Below are 15293 nucleotides of genomic sequence, written 5' to 3' on the forward strand. Positions count from 1 at the left end.
GAGAGTAACGTATTCTGAATACTTTGGATTACTTAATATATTATCGTGCTGTTTACAACTACGTGAATGTACTATTGCTGTGATTTATTACTGTTACTGAAGGTCCGCGGCTCCGAACAGTAGTAAAGGGACCTCGGGCTAATACAGTGGGTTCCGTGTCGGGCTGGTAGCCGAAAAATAGCTTTACTTTGTTGTCTGGGTCAACTTTGCTTGCCAGAGACAGAGAGAGGCGTTGAAAGGCTGCTCCAACGGAACTTATTTTTTCCGGAGGAAAACACGAACACAGTGTACAATTGAGTCTTAATAGCTTACTTAATAGCTTACTAGCTTACGCCCCACAGCTTACTTACTGTGGGGCGATCGTGGCTCAAGAGTTGGGAGTTCGCCTTGTAATCGGAAGGTTGCCGGTTCGAGCCCCAGCTTGGAGAGTCTCGGTTGTTGTGTCCTTGGGCAAGACACTTCACCCGTTGCCTACTGGTGGTGGTCAGAGGGCCCGGTGGCGTCAGTGTTCGGCAGCCTCGCCTCTGTCAGTGCGCCCCAGGGTGGCTGTGGCTGGACGATCTGATATCCTCGTGTTGGCGTTGTTCCCACATCATCATAATTAATGTTGTTCCAGGGTCCACATTACAAGTAACCAATCACCTTCTTGTGACGTCATACTTTTGCGACTTCGAAAAATACCCGCCTTAAAAAAAACAAATGTTCTTCGGGAAACCGCCTTTTGTCCGCCGATCCAGCAATTTCAATTCCTCTCAAGATACTTTTCTTTAATAAACGGTAAGCATAATACATATGTTTTCCTTGAAATGGATAGCTGTTTGTTTGCTAGTGATAGGCTACTTGCGAACCAGTGTTCTCCAGACAGAGAATTGCGTGTCAATGTATTATGATTTGTTATGAAAGTACAGGTGAATATAGCTCTCCCGTCAATATATTATGATATATAATAAATGTACAGGTGAATATAGCTGTCATAACAATGTCAGGCAAAATTGCAGTAGCTTCCCTGATCATTTTACAAACATAAGTGAAGAGAATTTGAACTAAAAGGCCTAGACTAATGGTTGTGTGCTGAATCTATGAATCAAACTATCACCTGGAAACATAATTAACTGGTCCATAGCCGTGAAACTGGACATGAGTTCTTGATTCTATGGAGATTAACAGTAATCCAGAAATTTACAAATTTGTCCTGGGCCATCGTGTAAATGTTGTCCCTGGGACATCGTGTTAAAGTTGTCCCTGGGCCATCGTGTAAATGTTGTCCCTGGGACATCGTGTTAAAGTTGTCCCTGGGACATCGTGTAAATGTTGTCCCTGGGACATCGTGTAAATGTTGTCCCTGGGACATCGTGTTAAAGTTGTCCCTGGGACATCGTGTAAATGTTGTCCCTGGGACATCGTGTTAATGTTGCCAGAGACATACCATATGAAAGTTTAGCCTCTTTTAGCCCCTGTTTGTTTTATATTAAAAGTCGCAGAAGTATGACGCCACAAGAAGGTGATTGGTCACTTGCAATGTTGAACCTGGAACAACATTTATTATGATGATGTGGGAACAACGCCAACACGAGGAAATCAGATCGTCCGGCTGTGGCTACTATGTAGCTTGCCATCACCAGTGTGTGAATGTGTGTGTGAATGGGTGGATGTCTGGATATGTAAAGCGCTTTGGGGTCCTTAGGGACTAGTAAAGTGCTATATAAATACAGGCCATTTACCATTTACTTACAAATGGGCTCGTCAGGCACTCTTCTTGGCTGCAGTGGTGATTATTATATTTACATGCTTCCAGCTCCCGTTTTTGCTCCGTGACAGCTCGGACTTTTCCTTTCTCTCCCTCCCTCGCTCACAGACACATAACGTGTATGGTAGTCCATTCTCCCTGCAGCACGGACTACACTGCCCATGAGGCTACATTCTTTAGGGCCATGCCTGTAGCATTCTGCCTTTTAGCTTAGCACAACAACAACAACAACAACAACAAAAAAGCGCTCTCTCACCCAGGAAACACGCAGAGAGAGAGCGCTTCACCCTGTAACCATGGCAACCGTAACGCTGCTGCCTGGAACAACAGAACATAGCTGTCAAACTAACCCAAATAATCCTGACCCGCGACAATATGAAACAGGAAAGTACCGCCGTGTAATCCATTTATTTCAACAAAGTAACTGTATTCTGAATACCACCTTTTTAAACGGTAACTGTAACGGAATACAGTTACTCATATTTTGTATTCTAAATACGTAACGGCGGTACATGTATTCCGTTACTCCCCAACACTGTCCACAGATACTAAAGACCCAGTGTAGGAATGAATGCATGCAGTCGGTCTGTTAAAATGAGAAGGAGTTATAGCCTTGTGCTGCATTAGCTGTACAAGACTGTAAACTGTAAAGGCAGAAGAAACCATTCCTTCTAATGGCTCATCTGTAGTCTTGATGAATTTTTTTGCATCTATCTCAGTAAATAGCAAATCAATCAATCACCTCTTTAAAATGATTTCAAGGAACACGGGATAAAAACTGAACACACGGAATCTAAATGTAAACATATTCACACCAGTTACTGCGCATGGAGTGTTAAACTGGGGCGACTTCATTTGCAGACTGGAAAATTGCACATGCCGTTAAGTGGAGAGTCAAAAGTCTCCTGTGCACCGCCATCCCCCCCAACCCCCCTTGGCTAGCCTGGATGTGACCCAGTGCTCAATATAACATCAAAACAGGAGGTGTATAACTACTCATCTGTGTCTCTCACTGGGCAGTAAAAGTCACACCATGAAGAAACATATATTCTAGCAGGGACACATAGCAGAGAGGCGAGATCTAACTTGGGGTTTACTGTAATGCTTTTATTGCTTTCATTTAAAAGTAAAACATACTTTAAAAAAATAAGAAAAAATTACCCCAGGATCATCCCCACGCAGTAAATCATTCAGATCTTGTGCAGACTTGAACAGAACTCTGAAAATTAAAAATATTAGATGAAGACACCAGCTACATTTTAGCTTTGCAAAGTAAAAGACAGTGTAAGGATGACAGAGCACTGACAAGAGACCATGTTATAGCTGATGATTGCCACTGATACCAGCACCAGCTGGTTTAGTGACAGTAAAATCACTGTTAGTTATGATTAATATTGCTTTCTCTGAGCAGTGCACCACATAGTAGCTTTTAGACCATTTCCATTTGATTTGGTATTTATCTGGGATTTAAAAGGACAACAGACATAATCAGGAAATGATTTTTCTTTGCAATCAATGATGAGTGAACTTTATTATTTTCATAAACAAAGAAACCACAAAAAAAAAACCAACCAAAAAAACCAAACATTTGAAATGATTTTTGTTTTTTCAGAATAAGACCTGACCACAAGGCTGGCGAATAAATATAATGGTATAATATAAATTAGAATTGAATTATATAATAAACCTATTTTTAAAGCTGTTCCTACTGTTTTCTATGGGAGTGCTTGTCTTCATTTCAATAAGGAGGGATCATTAATGATGGAACTGAACATGATTTATTAATATACAGAATTCAGTTTGAGGTATTTGGTGGTGAGAGTCTGATGGCCCGTCACAGAACGAAATCCCAGCAGTGATAGGGATTATGGTAGGACCCCCTGGAGTCTAGATGAAGATGAAAGCTTAAATGGAGCCTGAATGATGAGCGAGAGGCGATGATGGGGAGGAGGTGGGTTGCATGAAGGCATCTGCAAGTCTAATAGATAGACTAATGTGCAGTGAGATAAAGTACACAGAATCACAGCTGATTGTCCTGAAGAAGGCTGGCAAAAAGCTGATTGGACGAGACTAGTGATGTCACAATCAGCTTTACTCCGTGGGAAAGTGGAAGTATGTCAAGCTTAGAATAGACAGCAACACCTGGGAAGCAGACAGATGTGTGACTAAGGCATCAAATCAAATACACATGCCTGAAAAAGCACAAAAATAAAAATGCGAACTCTTAATCTTCGGTTTGTTGTGCTCAGACACACTGACCTTCCCAGCCGATCTCACCGTCACCATCCAAGTCTCCCTCCAGGAGGAAAGCTCTGGTGTCGGCTGGGGTCAGAGGTCTTGCTCCTTCACAGAAGTTCTCCAAGAAGAGCCTGACTGAGAGCAGTGCAGTGACAAGTGAACATCAAACACAGAAACAAGAGCCAAAACGAACAACACATTAAAAGTGTCCTGGCAAAAGGTGATTTTACATATCAGATCAGAATGTTTTCTGTGGATGTTACTCAACTGTAACTCATCCTGTTCTATGTAGCCACTTTTGTCCTGCTCCAAAAAACCTTAAAGACACAATCGATCTCTCTCTTTTCGGATAAACTCACTGTTTTGATAAAATTCTTTACACCAAAGGAATCTGATCAGATCAACTCAGATGAAATGATGATACAGACTGGGTGACAGCAGACCTTTTGTCCTATGGCAAACAGGAAGTATTCACACCCTACTACTTACACTACTATTTACTCAAGTTCACAAGTGCTCATTGGAGAAGTGATGTCTGGTGCAAAATTTGAACACTGATGGTCGAAAAGAAACAGCTGGTGACAGTGAACAAGCTTCAACCCACCCTAAATGTCAGAAACCACCAATTTCTGTCTGTCCACTGTCACCTGCAGCTGACCCCATCACTGACCCCATCACTGTGTGCGTGCGAAAGGGAGATTTTTTACCATCATACAGCTGTGTTTTCTTTCTCCAGGGGTCACTGTGGAAAAAAAAAGAGACTTAAACAGACCCCCAGCAGGTAGAGCGTCTGTGTAAACAAAACAGCAGTCAGTGAGGTTATATTCGGTGCATCTGGAGGGAATCTGGCCGGCCTGCATTTCCTCTTCACTCGTGTTTCCAGCCACAGCCACAGTTGCTGCCTGCTTGTGGTTGTCCCTGGCAGGGCTTCCGCATGCTGTAAACATCCTGTTATTATGGAGTCTGTCACTTTCAGGCTCTGCTCCATGGAGCTGTCTCCGCTCACAGCCACACTGTTTCCAGCAATACTACATTTAGCATTTAGAAAATGAGGAACATACAATAGACATTCATACTAGACTTACAGTTAATATAATTGCATGTAGTTTTGTATGGATCGCGGTGCCTTTTCTCACAAGCTTGGAGAAGTATGCCCCAAAAAGTTGGGCATATTTGGATAATTGAGCATACATTGGAGAAGTATGGTATGTGTTTCAGAAATTCTAGCATATATACTGACACGTCACATGAACGTTTTCTTACTGTGTTCAGGGAATACAGAGAGGCGCAGATCTTAAAGTAAGATTTTTCCCCTCCATTATACTCACACAGTATTACTCCGGTAAAACACTGCAAACATTTGCCAAGGCAGCTCACACTCTCTGCAGTAATTGCTTTTAAGGCAATAGTAATGTATTTTGTATGCATAATAATTTTGTTTTCTTTATTTGTTTTAAACTGACTATAAGAAATTTGCAGTGTAGTTAATATAAGAGCAAAGTTCAGGCTTTTGTTATTTGCCCTGTTAAAAAAAAAACCCCATTAATATACCTTAATATACTTGAGAAAATTTTGAGTACTATTATTTTTTTAGATAACACTACGACACATTAAAGGTGTAATTCCCTGTAATGACATGGAATTACAATGTATTAATTTGCAGATTACAACATAGTTATAGCTGTTACAAATACTTAAAAGTAGGTACATTAGATTTTTACAAAGACATAAAAAATAATTATACTGTAAACAATTTTATTTAATTTCCTAGTAATTGGTAAAAGCAATATTTTCCCATCTTACTTTTCTCTGCATGCGGTGTGTCTTAACCTTGCCTAACTTCTGGGTATTATACAGGAAAGAAGAAGCAAATGATATGTAACTTATTTATGTATATGCAATTTTTATAAGTATTTTAAGTAAAGAAAAGATCAATTAAATAATACACTATTCATCGTGCACATCTACATAATAAATACTAAATACCAGTATAAAAAATTAAGATATAAAAAGGCAAGGTTGCTCCATAATACAACCTGAAAAGTACAGTGTACTTACAATGTAAGATCATTGTTCTTCTGCTAAATTACACTCTACTTGAAATGAATTACACTGTACTTTAAACTTCTTTACAAATAGTTTCTTTAAGGCAGATGTGAAATCGTAACGTAAGGTCAGATGTAAATTGTGACATGATATTTGGATGCAATTTATAACGTGATTTTTATACAAACAAAGGAAGTAGAATTTTAAGCATAGTTTTCAAAATAAAATGCTTTTTAAAAAGTTTGACCTTATTCGACCTTGAAGAGGTCAGAGGTCCAAAGTAATGTGATATTTAGAATCCCATAATATTATTTTCTATATGTCTATATGTTGTCAGCATAAACAATGGCTATAATTTTACTTTTAAACACTCTATATGGCATCATTATCACTTTGACTTTCAGCTCAATCTATTGACATTGAATGAGAGGTCACAGGTCAAATGTGTCATGATATTTTAAATCTTTATATGATACTTTCTATATGCTGACAATGCACACTACACTTACAAGAATCATAATTTCTAAGTTATAAGGCTTTCTGTCAATTTGACATACCATAATTTGACCTCGAAGACTTTGGTGGATGTAAGGCAAATGTTATTGGACTGTTAAGCTGTTACTATGTGTTACAGACAGAATGACACACACACACAGGCTCGTAAACATTACCAAAAACACAACCTCCTTCGCAGAGGTAATAACTGCAGTAATGCGGTACGTTTGTGCTTCTAAATATGTCTTCTTTTTCTTTGCAGGCTGCAGATTTCACTTACATTTGTGGATGCAGAGATGAAGCAGACTCACTGACGGAGGTGTTTCTGTGCCCACTCTAGGATTTCTTTAACGACCCTAATTATTTCCAGCTAAGCGTTTTCTTTTTCCCTTTATCACTTTAATATGTCGCTCAAATGATTTGAATTGTTGCATTTAAAGCAGCCTGACTTCTCTGCAGCTTTATTATGCAGCTTTTTACAAAGCATGAAACGTATTCAGTTTTTTCACTCGAACTGTAAAAGCATAGCTACATTAGTAAATGTTGCCTGACTCTGAATTTTTACTTTTGATCGCTGAAGATTTTTACTAAAACTTCCCATTTTGGACAATGTGTCCATTTTTTTTTTGTTACACTGTAAATCAGTCAGTGGGACTCTGTGGAAAACCATGTGCAGATAAATTCCCACACTTGCAGGTGGCTTGGCAGATTGCAGTGATTACATACAGGAAATGGAGGCTGGATAGATGGCGAAGTCTTCGACTTTTGTTCTGGCAAAACACTGAGCCTCACCACACAGCGTTGCTCTGTGCTACATTTGATCGTCTACTGTGATTGCTGCTGACTTTTTCCTGCTTGTTCAAGCTTTTATGATTTTTAAGAAACAGCATTTGTTTGGAGGGATTACTCCAGCGCTACAGTTACTGCGTCACACCGGCCCTACGAGGGAGCACGTGTGGGCCCAAGGCCTGGCCAGAGTGACGCGGGCTCGGCTTCCTCAGGATGGACTACATTGAGGCTTGCAGTAACCAGAGGGGCAGTGGAATGACAAAAACATCCTCTGCGCCCCCACACGTACCTGCCCCCCTTGTCCTTGTCCCTTTCCATGCTCGGAGACTTGTTTTCAGGAAGACCAGACTTCCTGCGTGATGGAGCAATGGATGAGAGGAGGAAGAGGGGGATGGGATAGACAGGAAAAGACAGACACAGAGCGAGATAGATAGGGATGAGGCATCAGTCCAAAACACATCATGATTTGGGGCATTTTGTTTCTTTTTTCTTTTTTCTTTTCCTGACAGACGGGCAGCTGTAAGGGAGTCCGAGCAGCAAGAGAAGAAAAAATTACGATGCAGATCTTTTGCTACGTTTCATGCTTTTACCTTTTGTCTACTACACCTGCAAAAAGTCTTATCTCATGTAAGGCAACTTAGCAGGGAGTGGTCTGATGAGCTACAAGGATTTATTCAAGGCAAGCAGTTCTCACGGGTACTAACAAGTTCGTTTTTTGGACTTGGATTTGAACATTGTGCACTCACAAATCTAAAAAGCAATATTTGCCTTTTCCTCTTTTCTCCCTTCAAAAATGAGAAACACTGAATAATGGGACACCAGCAAAAGGACTGGAAACAAGAAGAGGTAAAGCTCACATTAGCAGAAGGTAGGTTGCACTTCACCTTTGATAGGCAGAAAAACTGCATTTTCTCTCTCTGTATCTGCATCTAATTTATTAGCATAAACAACCACGGAGATTTGGCATCATGATTTAAATGAAAACCTAAAACTATACAAATATGAAACTTTTTAAATGGGCATTTGGAAAGTTGCATCCTTGGGTGCAGTCAGCTGACATGTAATGCTCATGATTTTCTGTTTTTTCTCTTTGTCTCTCTCAATATTTTCTTCTCACTTTCAATTTACCAGCATCCCTGACTCTCAGTTTCATCTCATCATTGGCTTTTTCTGTGAATCTTGCTCATAAAGTATCAGTATGAGTGATTTAATGACTGCAGCATGGGTGGATGAGTGGGCTTTTGATTGATTTGTAGGGCAGGTGCTTCAAACCTGGGCTCCTTCGACATTCATGCACAAGTATCCCTGAGTAAAAAGCTTAACTGAAGATGGGTGGTTTATGGGAGCCTCTGATGCCACTGGCTGTGAAAGTGGAGTCCATATAACATACAATGCTTTTCCTGAACAAATCTGCAATAGTCAGCTAATTGCATTTAGCAGGCGAACCCTGCCACTAAGACTCAGGACCAACACCAGCTGTTTATTTACAGCTTTAGCCATAAGCTGTCTACCATACACTTGAATAATAATAACATATAAACAGGTACATATAAGGATCTGTAAAGATCCTTTATATTAAACATGTGCCATCACCTTGAAAATTGTAACACTTGCTTTTTATCAGACGTGAAGTGTAATAAAATGTACTGCAGCTGTTTTTCTTTACAATTTTTCGTTACAGAGCAAGAACATTTTTTTCCCACCCCCCATTTTTAGTGTCTCATGATGACATACTACAAACAGCTTTATGTAAAGTTTGCAAATCCGTGACAATAAGCAGTCATTTTGACATCTGCAGACGTTTGCACTTTCTGCACCACCGAAGAGTGCACAGGTTTACCCAAAACAGACTATTTCCACAGTTTTTCTTTCCCAACAACAGACTTATTTCCATCATGGTCCTGGCTTATCCAGGTGGATGCATCAGATGATGGATTTTTATGATGACTTTGCAGGAAGGCTCTCCACAGTGCAGGTGGAACAATGCGCTCCCTGCTCTTCTACGGCTTCCTGCACATCCCGCAGGACCTTTGGCTAGTTTCCTTTTTCTTTTGGCCCTGGACACATTTTTTCTTGATGTCATTTTACTTTGTTGTGAAGCCTAATTTTCAGTTGTAGTTAGTTGTAGTATAATTCTTGAATGTTACCAAAAGGTTTGAAGAGTCAGAGGATTAATCAAATCTGGACTGATCAGTTAAGAATCACCCAGTAAATGTACTATTAATCATGTTTATATATTTTATTATGCACTTTACAGTCTTGATATCACATCCTGATATCATTTATCTGCTTTATTTATTTATGATGGCTCATCAGGTTAGACTTGATGTCCCACTGCATGCTAAACTAAATCTTTAAGTCCCTCACTAATGCCTGCAATGCTCGGCCTCTCAGACATAGAGAAAGACAGGCAGGCAGACAGTAAGAGAGCGAGAGAGGCCCCCTGTTCGTCCTTCCGTCCAGGGAAAGTGGTCGCTCCTCCTCTTTTTGGGCTCAGTTACACCTTCGACTATTTCTATCTGACCAGCTGCGGTGTGTGCATGTCAGAGACACTCTGAAATTCAGCCAAAACCAGCCCTCCAAAAGCACTCTTAAACTCCACCCTCCAGGACTGCTCACCACCCTCTGTCTTTGGAACAGTTTAGTCTTGTGCTTCTGTTTTGGCACCTGTCTTTCAGCACTAAATGTGTGATTGTCTGTGGCATTCAGTGTGCATGTGCATGTGTGCATGCCTTTCTATTTCATCCATGCACTGTTTTGATGCACTCTTGTGCAACCGGTTAGTGTGCGTATGCAGTACAATGCGACAGTGTGTGCAATTTTGAATGAACCCAAAGCATATCGCTTGAGTGTGTGTGTATTCATGTTGCTGTCTTTAAGTTGCTTAAAGCTATAAAACTCACACATACATGTAATGTGTTTATAATGAAGAAAAAGACTGATATCAAGAACAAGAAAGGTACCGTGTAGGGTAATCAGTAAGTAAACTGTGATAACGCTTCTTGACATTTATAATGTACGTATTGGGGTGTCACCCTGGTCTAAGCACTGCAGTATGAGCTTACTCTAGCCCATGTTAGTACACCTAGCAACCACAACCAACTCCAGTGTGGATATTATATAAGAGTGTTGCCTTTCTCAGGCTTCAGGTGAACGCAGACCAGAGCAACCTGAACTTGATTTGCCTCCTGATTAAAGTAGGTCTATGTATGGATGCACAGCACTACATAACATACCTATTGTGTGACACGTAAATAATTACATTTTAAAGGGGACATTTTTTTAAATAAGGAAATGACATAAATGACATATCTTCAGGTGGAAATCCTTTATAAATTGTCTGTTATGCCGTCTCTACAATGTCCCTGGTTTTAACCCCGTTTCAAATCAGCTGTTTTACTGCTCATGAGCTGCCCACGCCCTGTTAGGAAATGTCTCAGTGACAGCGAGTGGCAGCCTGTGGGAACAGCCCAGGTCATGTGGGAGCAGACATGAGACACTCTTTTGCGTCTGTCTTTTTGTCTGAGGAGCCGTTTTACATATAATTTTGGCCAAAGCACAGCCCTTGACTTTCAGTTACATGTTGGCAGTTTGTGTCGCGTGGTGTTCGTTTTAGTGCAAAGTAGCAACCTAAAAATTGCTTGGAGGTGGTAACTGGTTAACACTGTAGCCTTTCAATGTAACAGTGTGTCAAGTGGATTGAACAATGCTTTATAGTCTATGGTAATATAATTATATACAAACAGAATTCAAAAAAAGTAGAGACGTTGTGCAAAATGTAATTAGAAACAGAATGCAGTGATTTGCAAAAACCCATATTTTAGAAAACATCTCAAATATTTAAACTGAGGCATTTCACTATTTCCACTTTGCCTCAGTCCATTTTAAGTGAGGTTTGTCTCTGAATCAGCCAACACATAGCTTCATTGCATTACAGAGCTTTAACCTGCATTCGTGGATGGCACGGTGAACTGTATTCACAGACAGTGATTTATGTAAGTGTTCTTGAACCCATGCAGTGATTTCCATTACAGAATCATGGCTGCTTTTTACTTAAAGAGCAAGACTTTCTTTAAGTGTCTAAAAGGGGAGAAGAAGAAGAAATGCGAGGGTATCTGCAGCAAAGACAGGGGATATAGAATGAAAGATAATATACTGACGAGGTTTTATTGTTTGCTACAGGGTCCAATCAACAACTGCCGAGAACTACAGGCCAAAACAAGCCACTATATAAAAGGATTCATCATGAAAGCATAGTGTCCTGTTTCCTGTTCCTATAGTGTGAGATAGAGGATATAGCGCTGGGCAGAGCTTGATTCCCAAATAAAGATAGTTATGTATATTCCAATGCCACAAGCCCCTGTAAATCTCATCACATTTAAGATTAGCCGCTGAAACAGATCTGCTCTTATCTGATCAGGGCTGTGTGTGTGTGTGCGTGCGTGTGTGTGTAAATAAGAGCTCTGTCAACGAGTGCTTAAACTCAGCTCCTTCAAAAACACTTCAAACCAGTCGAGGAGCACCACAGCTGTGTTCAAGTATGTGAGTGTGTATGTAGAGGTCAGAGGTCACAGTCACGCCTTTCAACACTTTTTCTCTCTGTCTTTGGCCCGCCAGCGGTCCTGACAGTTTAAGGAAATTCCCTGTCACCTGTATGAACTCTGCATGTTCACCTTGTTTTAATGCTGAAGTATCACTTTGCTCTGCTGAGTTGCCCCCTTAGCAGCGCTTTGATTACAGCACTGGATGAGGTAAGCGTTTACATGGATAAGTGCGACAGCCACCAAGTGACAGACAGGTGCAGGCCTTTCACCACTTGGTTCATTGGTTGCACCAACCGGCTGATGTAGTGGTTTAAGTGATAACAGCTACTCTCCTCCTTGCTCTGAATGTCTGCAAAATCAAATATTGCACATGTAGCATCACCAATTTTCCCAGCTAGGATGCTTTACAGTTTGTGTGTTAATGTGTGAAATACAGTACTCAGCAATTTTTAATACGCCACTTGAGGCTAACTTTTACACTCTACTGCCACCAAGTGGTAGGAGGCTGGACAAACCCAACATGTCAGCACTATTCAGTATAGTTTTTCTTTCTTTTATTCTCCTGTTTTCGATGTTTCTTATGATCTGTACCAGCATTAAAAAAACATTTCATAAGGTGAAAAAAGTTTTAAGCCTAAATCTGTGATTTTCTTTAATCAATAACAAAAAAAAGGTTAAAGGTAAAGTTTATTGAAATAAAGGTCAGCTCCTTTGCATCAGCAAACTTGTGTTTTTATGTCATTTTCCTTAAATAAAGTCATTCAACTTTGTTTCACTTCATATTTTTCACTTCTTCTTTTATTTAGTGGTTATGGAGTCAAATTCAGAGGCCAGGTCTAATTAGTAATCCCAAGGAAGTAGAACAGGGATGTCAAAGCAATTCTGCACCACGGGCCACATTTGACCTTAAGTGGGCCAGATCGGTGAAACACCCCTGCTTTCAGTGTAAAGAAGTTTAACCACACATTTAATCCATCAGAGATCTCAATATGAGATAAAGCAGTTCAGTTTCAACAGTATACATCAGTTTTTCCATATGACAAAGAAATGCTTCTGTAGTAAACAAAAGAAATATCTCAGCCCAACTATTTGAGCTTAAAAAGGCATAAACAAATGTGTAAAATTACAGAAAAAGCTAGAGCCAGATTGGAGGCCTCCAGGCCAAATGTTTGACCTGCCCAAAGTAGAATAATAATGGGCTTGTGGCTTAAAATTATATATAATTAAAGTATGGATATATTAAAATGATTCAACCTCATCCCTACCCAGCCGACAAAGACCCGAGCTTCTCATACACTCCTGTCTGATCCTGTATCTGTCTGTCCGCTTCTTTTTTATTCAAACACACAGTCACGGTATGCCCCCTGGCACTGGCTAGTTCAGACAGACTGGCAGTGTTCTCAGAGATCTGGACTGGAGAAGAGCAGGTGTGCTGCTGTCAACAGACTGCCCATGATCTAAGACAGATTACACACTCATGTGTTCATATAAAAGCCACTATTAAAATATTTTCTCTCTGCAAAGGGAGCTGTGCGCTGTACAGCTGATGTGAAGCAGCTCAGTCATTCATTTCACAGATGCAGAGCTGGCACACCGGCTTTTCCTTCAAACAGTTTTCCAAAAAAAAGAGGGTGTTACTGTTTTATTACTGCTCAGACTGCACACCTTGAACCAACAGGGTGACATATTTATTACGCTTTATGGTGTTTTTTTAGTGTAGCCTTTCACTCCCTCTCAGCTTCTCTCATCTGTGCCCATGAGACCGAGCCGTGTCCAAATAAAGGCTGCGAAGAGCACCAGCGGCACTCTTACTGGATGCTGCTGTACGTTACCCACAGTGCTTTGCTGTGCCTCATTCCACGGCTGCCAAGACAGTGGCTTTAGAGACCGGAGCTCCATATGTTTCTCTCCGGTGCCTTGAGCACCGTGTACTTGGCACGCTCAGAATAAGCCCAATGATCTCCAATTACCCTCCTCTCACGGATTGTTTGGTGTCACTTGCCGTCTGCCGGCTGGATATGATGATTCTGCGCCTACAGTGTAAAAGGATAGTCGCACAGTTCTCTTGGCATGCACTGTGCTCCTTACAACTCAATTGGAGCGGTGACCCGAAGCCAGTCCAAACTAGCCAATTATGAATTTCAAAAGCTGTTCAAGCCACACATGTCAAGTCAGTGTTGTACTTGTGTTCCCCCTCTTGAGCTTAACACAGTTCTAATTCTTGTCTTTTATTTCCTTCACTTCTTGATGCCTGCTTCAAACGATGTCAGGGGTTGTGCCATGATGAGTTGGCCCAAAATAAGCCAGCTTGACTATCATCACTTCTCCAGTAATTTAGAGAATATAATAAACTACAGTAGATAATAAAATACAGCTACCGGGCTTCCTCCTGTTTGGTCAGAAGGCCCGAAACCAAAGCTGCATCATACATCTGATATTTGGATGCAGAAGCTGTCAACATATCCGATTATGGGAAACTCAGACAGGACACATTCATCATTGCTCCAATGTGAAAATAGAACGTGAAATAGACCGGAACAAGCTCGCATTTTGTGCCAGTGAGAAGGCTTTCAGCTCTGCCACTGTATCACATCCTCATATGTACTGCTAAGTCCAGTAAAATAAAACGTCGACTGTACTGAAACACTGTACTGTAAGCATTCAGGGTGCCCTGGCTGACCTGATATGGGTGAAGGTTGCCATCAGACATGATGCCCGGGAAGACGACTCTACACTGGTGAAATGAGAGGAAGGAGGAGTTTGGCAATAAGCAAAAAGGAAGGATTCTGTATGGAAACACCATCTGTCCGTCTCTTTGGCTTCGTTCACGTCTTTTTTTTCCCTGTTGAAAAGCAGAGATGGACTGAATGGTGAATGCTGTTTCCTCCCGGGAACAACATCCTGATGCTGTTTGGGTGTGTAAAGCAGAACTCCAGCATCAGTGATTTTGTTGCCAGGGGGAGGACTAAGTCAACAGAAAAGCTGTATGGTGATAATAAAAAGTAAAACCAGAAAAAAAGGGGAACAATGTGCAGAAGCAGTGTCAACAGCTGTGGTAAACGTATTATTTATAGCTGCAATGATCCAGCAGAAGCAGCTTTAATATTATTTCCATCTGTAGGTGAAACATATTATAGCCTACAGCAACATTAGTAGTCTAAGATGTATAAAGTAGGACGTGTATTTCATATTATTATATCAGGGTTTGAATGTATTTATTTTTTATGCCAGGTCTGCGCCTAAAACTGCCTGCTATTCTGCTTCCAGCCTCTAGAGGGAGCGCTATTCATTGTTGAAACAATACTCATGAGACTGTCGGCGTCTTTCCAAGTATTTGGCCTTTCAAATGCGTGGAATATATACTCTTAGGACACCAACTCACTGCTAAGGAGACAGTTTTTTATCTTCAGCAGGTCAGACACAAACTGGACACT

At 40.8% G+C, this 15293-nt stretch overlaps 1 long non-coding RNA gene across 2 annotated transcripts; it reads left to right on the top strand.

The window, feature by feature from the left end:
* The first annotated feature begins 439 nt into the window (after positions 1-439).
* LOC109203273 (uncharacterized) lies at positions 440-12639 on the top strand. Of its 2 annotated transcripts, none has more exons than XR_003221316.1 (3): positions 440-777; positions 6789-8183; positions 11498-12639. It is a non-coding gene; the product is annotated as an uncharacterized LOC109203273 (long non-coding RNA). The 2 variants fall into 2 exon arrangements; XR_002063198.2 differs by lacking the exon at positions 11498-12639 and adding an exon at positions 8447-10271.
* The last annotated feature ends 2654 nt before the right edge of the window (positions 12640-15293 follow it).

This window comes from Oreochromis niloticus, linkage group LG8, assembly GCF_001858045.2.
Source record: "Oreochromis niloticus isolate F11D_XX linkage group LG8, O_niloticus_UMD_NMBU, whole genome shotgun sequence".
In the NCBI taxonomy this organism is placed as follows: Eukaryota; Metazoa; Chordata; class Actinopteri; order Cichliformes; family Cichlidae; genus Oreochromis; species Oreochromis niloticus.